The sequence below is a fragment of the Poecilia latipinna genome, unplaced genomic scaffold (assembly GCF_001443285.1).
Source record: "Poecilia latipinna isolate Pla-1442-1.1 unplaced genomic scaffold, P_latipinna-1.0 Scaffold247, whole genome shotgun sequence".
NCBI classification, from domain to species: domain Eukaryota; kingdom Metazoa; phylum Chordata; class Actinopteri; order Cyprinodontiformes; family Poeciliidae; genus Poecilia; species Poecilia latipinna.
In genome coordinates this window covers 352,416-358,065 of record NW_015112863.1, presented here as the reverse complement: position 1 = coordinate 358,065, position 5,650 = coordinate 352,416, and the positions used below count along the sequence as shown (strand labels likewise).

The 5,650-nt window shown below is 40.5% G+C and overlaps 1 protein-coding gene across 1 annotated transcript in view; it reads right to left on the bottom strand.

Moving 5' to 3' along the window:
• Positions 1-5,572: 5,572 nt before the first annotated feature.
• The window catches only part of ift140 (intraflagellar transport 140 homolog (Chlamydomonas)), a 47,301-nt gene continuing 47,223 nt past the window's right edge, over positions 5,573-5,650 (bottom strand). The window contains exon 32 of the mRNA XM_015032641.1: positions 5,573-5,592. The gene's annotated coding sequence lies outside the window, so the exon portion shown is untranslated. The remainder of the gene's footprint in view (positions 5,593-5,650) is intronic.

Genomic DNA, 5,650 nt, shown 5'->3' with positions numbered 1-5,650 from the left:
AGCAAATGAAACAAGAATAATTAAAATGGATTATAGACTCAATAACCAAAATAGTATTTTAGAAAATAATAGACTGAGAAAACAGGCAAAAGTGGCACAAAGTGCAGATATTTGAACAAAGTAGTTCAAATATCTGCACTTTGTGCCACTTTTGCCTGTTTTCTCAGTCTATTACTTTTCTCAAAATGCTTTAATATCCTCCGATATTAAAGGGGAGGATCGACAAAATTATTGCTGTGCTCATTTTAGTTTATCATGCGATTAATTGATTTATTGCTTGTTGTGGCAGAATATTATGACAGCAAGAGCCTCCAGGGGTTGAGTGAGTAAAGTTTCCAGGGTTTTTGTGTTTCCTGCAGGCCCACTGCGCCCTGAAGCTGCCCCAGTTTCTCAGAGATTATTCATCATTTCCCGTTTAAATGACTTTTGCTGTTTCATTTTTACTGATTATTCATGTTTGGGTGGAAAAGCTGCTGCAGTCCAGAGCAGCTCTGCAGTTCTGACGGAGCCACAATCATTCGGTTACATGATGAAGACGGGCAACAGTTGCTTCCCATTAAAATAACCACATGACATCACCAACCATGACGGATCGAGCTTCTCCCCACTACTTCAGCGAAAACATCACTGTAATTTCCACATGGGAGAAAATCTTTTTTATTGTGCTTAGCCGGTCGCAGAATGCAGTTTTGTGGTTTAGGATCCATATTTACATGATAATAGTGACCACCTACTGGACAAATACCAAGAAGCCAACAGTTGAAAAACGCCTCGGGGTTTAGGAGAAGCTGGCAGTTTGCCTTGAAGGCCAGCTGTGCAACGTTTCAGCTTCTAATTATTAATCTGCAGACAGTAGAGTTTCTTCACATAGATCTGCAAACATCTCATTTCTTCTTCTGTGGCAGAGCGACAGGAAAACAACCTTATTTTGTTTCTCTTATGACAAATAACTGAAATTATTGCAGTACGTTAGCGGTAGCCTCATCTATCTTAAGTCATAATTCAAACTTAAGACTTTTTAAGTCCATGATGAACGAAATTTAAGACCAAAATCTACACAGAACTACAATCATCAGCCAACTGCTGATAAATTTGCACTTACCCATGATAGATACAAGAAAGCTAGTTAGCTAGAAAGAGTATTAGCAGCTAGTAAGCGGTAGCCTGAACCATCTTAAGTCATAAGTCTCAAATTTCAGACTTTTTAAGGCTTTTTAAAAAATTCTTTTGGATGGAATTTAAGACCTACATCTCCATAGATATGTAGAAATGTTGTCCAGCCAACTGATGATAATTTTGCATTTACCCATGATAAATGCCAAAAAATCTGGCTAACCTGCTAGCAACGGTACTAGCAGATAGTTAGTGGTAGCTTCAAACATGTTGAGTGACAGAATGCAATAAAGATATCTGAGTGTGACTCAAACATTTTCCTCAATAACATATTAAAGGCCAACTTACTGTTTAAAACTGAATTTAAGTCAATTTAAGGCCTTCGTTTTAGCTACATGAGTCTTTTCCAGCCTTTTCACGGATGGTAGATTTGATCTGCAGAGAGCGACAGTAAAACCTGGTTTTGATTTTCCCACAGATCCGCCGGTGAGATCCGTGCCCCCCAGAAACACCCAGAGTTCTGGCACAGCGACTGTGTTGGCACAAACCCAACCCGAGCCCCCCTCCCCCACCCGTTTCCCAGGGTCCTGGGAGTTTTTACATCACTGACAGAATCCCACTTCCCATTCCTCTCCAACCTTCACACCCTGCCCTCAGATTGTTGAATGTTCCCATCATTCCCAACATAAACACCTTCCATGTTTCATTTATGAAATAATAAAACTGCTTCCCTTTAACTCACCTTTACGGGGATTTAAAGGGAATTCTTTCCCGTTCACATCATTAATACAAACCCTTGTTGTGCAAAAATCCTGGCTGGCATTGAGGGAAAGCATGCATGTATGGGGAACATGTAATGACATTATTCTCACCAGGGTGACCCCCTTCCCCCCTTATTGTCGCAGCGCTTTCTTCTCCTGAGCTCGTGAAATTGACATAAGCTTCGCAAACATTCCTGGCATTTTTTTCTCAAGGCTGGATCTCTTTGGGGCCTTTCATAGAGCGGCGCGTCAGCATGAGCAGCACCACCTACTGACGGCACAGAGCCCTGCTGCTCAACCGGGTCGCTCCGATTGATCCGGATTCAAAGGGCAGAAACTACGCTCCCTACATTTTATCAGATTTAGGTCGAAAGAAAGGGAAGACCTGCCGCAGGAAACCAAACGAGACGTCGTTTCTCTCAGATTATCACAGATTTATGCAGAAAAAAATGATTAACAATAGAAAACAGATAAAGCTGTTGGTTTGTATTTGTATCCGGTCAGTCTGAGGTCTTCTGCAGGTTTTCTTACTCATGTTTGGCTCCATCTCTGGGACTTTGGTTTAAAGCTGCAGATTGTATTGGTGTAACCAGAGGAGCTAAATGTTTTCACATTTTGTTTGCTTTATATTAAGTTGTCACAACATGGTGACATTTTTAACTAAAATGTAAAAAACTTTTGTTTTCTAACTAAAGTTATTTACCGCAGCTTTATTTCGTCTCATTGGGTGATCCGTATTTCTTTGAACGCTTCATTCTTTACAAATGTGGGCTGTGGATGCTGACATTAGCATTAGCATCTGTACTGCAGATGCTATTTTAGGGTTGACTAGCTTTGCTGGAAGGCTAACTCCTGTTAGCACAACAACAGTCTTTTCCAGCATCGCATCAGATTGTTTGAAAAGAAGGAATGAACCCGCAGCAGACCAGGAGAAGCGGCTCTGTTGTCCATTGCTGTTAGCGGATAACGCTTCATTTAGAGGCGTAGCAGAAACATGTGAACACAAGGCTCTGCGTTTTTTTATGTTAGAAATAAATAAATCGATTAATTGTGATTTTAAAAAAACTGACGCATTAAAATCATTTATTAATTAATTGAAATTAACAAGTAAAAGTCCCGGTGCTAAAGAATAATAATTCTTTGAACGAATGAGAGCCGAGTCAAGCTTCACGTCCAACATCAGTGTCTGACCTCACAAATGAGCGTATGGCGTTACGGCAAGAAATGGCCAAAAAACAAACATTTGGCCTCATTAAAATCTTATTTTGAAGTTGTTGATGCTGCAAAAGGATCAGCAGCATCGTGGACCGTGAGTCACATCACAGACACAGCTGTGGTTTTTTTGAAGTTTTCCACTCGAGGTGATCGTATTTGTGCTTCTGATCTAATTTCAGTTCCTTCATTAGAACCATATGAACGGGCAGCAGATCAACCTCAAAGAGGAAGTTCTGTTCGTCTCTTTCTTTCTGTTCGGTTCTGAAGTCTGTTTCTGTTTAAACGCCGTCTGATGTGGCCTGGCCAGAAACGAGACTGAAATGGTTCTTCGCCATAAAAATAGAACAAACACTTCACATCTAGACTCTTAATATCGGGGTTTTATGTTTAATATCACTGTTTTTTAAGCCAAATTCACAGCAATCCAAAAACAGGCGCCGCTTTTGGAGATTTTTTGTATTTTTCTGCTGCGATCCGCAAACTCTGCGATCGCTGCCCACCAAACAGAAACGGCTTCATTCGGGACCCAAAGGAATCCTGCAGACCAAATACAAGAACAAACAAAACCAGATCAATCCGATTCAGAGGAGCCGGGTTCCTCCGTCTCAGAGCGGTTTGAGTTTAACTGCAGCCTCACAGGAAGCATAACGATTCCTTCATTACATCTTGAATTAACTGATTGACCAGATTTTCACTGCTACGTTCAGCATCAACGTACCCCCCTCCCCCGTTCGTCTCTGGGGGGTGGTTTGGGTCTCTGAGGGCAGAACCCGACCACAACAGAACCACCAGAGGAACCAGAACTCTGGGCCACAACGCAACAGAACTGCAGCCTGGAGCAAACATGCAGCAGAACCGCACTGCGGGACCGATGACTGGAAAACGGAAAGAAAACTAAAATCAAGCAAATAAAGCCATCCAATTGTTTTGTTTTTCATTTGTAGATTGAAATTATCCGCAGCCGCTGGAAACGTAACGAATGTTGCCATTTTGGTCCCAAACTGAACCGAATCTATGTGAAAACTCCCTGGATTGAATCAGAAATCAAACCTTCATAATGTTTCAGTTTCCTGGAGGAGTCAGAGCCGCCATCGTCTCATCGTCATGGAAACGCTGAAGGCCAGAGTCCAGCACAGCTAAACCTTTTAAAACATCCACATATTATTATAATTAGACTTTGCAGAAAAGGAAAAGCTCACCTTGTCGTCAGGCTGAGATGCTCTGCTCCAGATAAACTTACCTTCAGTCTTTCCTCTTCACTCTGAACCAAGACCAGATGTGTGTCGGTGAAACTGCTGCACTTCAAAAACACAAAATCTTACCAAGTATTTTTCCTCTAATTTCAGTGTAAATATCTAAGTTCACTTTAAATAAGACGAAACTAACTTACAAGCAACTTATCAGCAAGACAGCAGCTTCTTTAGAGTCAATAATCCTTAGTATTGCTGAAAAAGTTCTAGATCAACTGGCACCGTTGCCTAGCAACCCCAGCCAAGCCCAGCCCGTCGCCTAGCAACCCAGTTCTGGTTCCACTGACAGTTTATTTATAACAAAACATTTTCCTCATGTTCTAAGTGGAATTAGAACTTTTTCATCAATATTACGGAGTTATTGAATTTAAACAAACTCCTTTTCTTGCTGAAAAGCTACTTGTAAGTTACTTTTGTCTAATTTTAAATGCACTCAGATACTTACAGTAGAAATTAAACAAAAATTCTTGGGAATATTTATTTTTTTCAGTGAACTTTCCTGTAGCTTTACCTTCAAGCTAGATGACATTTATAAATGAAAGTTAAATAACTGTGTGTAACTTTTCAAAGTGGGATGCAGGTAACAGGGTTGGTAATTTCTTTGACAACAGCGCCCTCGTGTGACTGGATCTACAACTGCTGCAGGTTGTTACAGCTCTGAGTGCCGCCAGCGACAGAAAAACCCAAAACTATTCTGTTTCATCCTGAAACCGTTTATTTAGAAGAACGTATGAAGACGGTTCATGTTTGGTGTCCTTCAGTTTTATCAAAAATAGCTGCAAAAACCTTCAAAATAAAGTTTTGACACTGGTTCCATCAGATGAGTTAAAACACTTTGTACAAAATACATAAAAAACACAAAAACATGAAATCTAAGGATGAATTCAGAGACAGTCAGACCTTTTCATCAACAACATTTGCAAAAGCCTGATTTAAAAACGATCAAAAAAGTATTAAAAATAAACTGTAGTCATGCCGTTCTTCTCTTTCTGTAGGTGACGTAAGTTTAGTTTCATCTGGAAAAAGTTGCATTTTTAGGTAGTTGGTTTTTAATTTCAAAACGATTTTCTATTAAATCATCTTTTTGTTTTTAGCCAGTAAATCATTAAACATCCTGACTGTAAATCACACTGTAGGTGATAATTACCGGCTTTTATTTGCTTTTTGGCTACAATATGAATATAAAACCTGCTGAATAGAGTCTGGGCAGGAGGAGAGGAGCGCGGTCAATCGGTCAGGTCCTCTTCCTCCTCCTCCTCCTCCTCCTCCTCTTCCACCTCGTCGTCCTCCCGCAGGACGTGTTTGTGGTCA